Source organism: Amphimedon queenslandica, unplaced genomic scaffold (assembly GCF_000090795.2).
Source record: "Amphimedon queenslandica unplaced genomic scaffold, v1.1 AMPQUscaffold_2456_Cont25542, whole genome shotgun sequence".
NCBI classification, from domain to species: domain Eukaryota; kingdom Metazoa; phylum Porifera; class Demospongiae; order Haplosclerida; family Niphatidae; genus Amphimedon; species Amphimedon queenslandica.
Window position 1 is genome coordinate 62 of NW_003557209.1, and position 1237 is coordinate 1298.

General features: G+C 36.1%; 1 long non-coding RNA gene across 4 annotated transcripts; it reads left to right on the forward strand.

Annotated features, from left to right (window-relative positions):
- Positions 1-369: 369 nt before the first annotated feature.
- Positions 370-1226, forward strand: LOC109593213 (uncharacterized). 4 transcript variants are annotated; one of them, XR_002190807.1, is made up of 3 exons: positions 370-513; positions 562-651; positions 1027-1226. It is a non-coding gene; the product is annotated as an uncharacterized LOC109593213 (long non-coding RNA). The 4 variants fall into 4 exon arrangements; XR_002190809.1 differs by having other exon boundaries at positions 1030-1226; XR_002190808.1 differs by lacking the exon at positions 1027-1226 and adding an exon at positions 721-976.
- Positions 1227-1237: the final 11 nt, after the last annotated feature.

The window sequence follows — 1237 nt, forward strand, 5'->3', positions numbered from 1 at the left end:
TTCACTACCCGCCATAAGGTACCTTTTGTCAATTATGGTCACATATAGTAATTAACTTATGCAACAAAATAACTTATGTGGTGAATGCATAAAACATGCATTGTTTCACAAGTATGCACTTCCAGTCAGAAATTGATTACACAATACAGATCTGATTTTTAAATTTGGTACTCACAGATAGAGAAAAAAATTCCTTTCCAGCAATATCCCGTTTATGACAATGCACAATAAAATTTGGAAGTTATGGATGCTGTTTGGACGATTGCTCTGGAATACTAGTACAGAGAAAAGCCATTTTAAGTTATTTTCAATGTTTCCGTGTCATGCCCGTTCATGTAGTACATGAAACCACGCCTACCAGGAAAAACCACACCCAAATCAATTAATAAACGGGGAATGAAGAAAGAAGCTCTTTTGACTTGCTTTTCACAGCATTTGAACTATCATTTCTTGTATAATGGACATCGTAAGAGTTGTCTAAAGCCCTGCCATTCATGGTGGCTTCAAATACTAGTAAGTTTTTTCATTACCTAGTTACAGAGTTATTATTACGTCCTCTAGTGCTAAAAGTCCTAATTATGGACTGTTTTGAACACGGATCATCCCCATACTTCATTCAAATCCAACCATCGCTTTTCCTTGAGTTTACAGGTAATATATATATTATTTTTATTTAGAAGTATAATTAAGTTCTTATTATTATTATTATTATTATTAAAGAACTTTACAGTACTAACATAGAGAGAGAAGAAAAGAAAAACATTAAATTGAGGGCAGCAGGAGTTTGGAGTACTGAGGGTACATCAGTAATTAATACTGAGTACCAGAAATAAAAAATAAAACAATAATTTACACTATAACACTATATACATTATACATACACATAAAGTTACTAATGCAACAAAACAGTTATCTTTTACATTTAACGTTAAAATAGTTTATTGTCTTTGCACTTGTGGATGAATCCTATGAAAAATTTGTTGTTATTGTTATGTTTAATGATGTTTCTTTCTCTTACTGTTGTAGCAGGGCCTCCTCTTCCTCTTTGGCCTCTTCCTTGGCCACCTCCCTCTCTTCCTTGGCCACCTCCCCCGCTTCCTTGGCCACCTCCCCCTCTTTCTTGGCCAGCTGCCCCTCTTTTTTGTCCATCTCCTCCTCCTTGGCCACCTCCTCTTCCTGCTCCTCTCCCGACACCTCGTCAATGCTTCCATTTACCCCTATGATGTCTCCTTTTCTT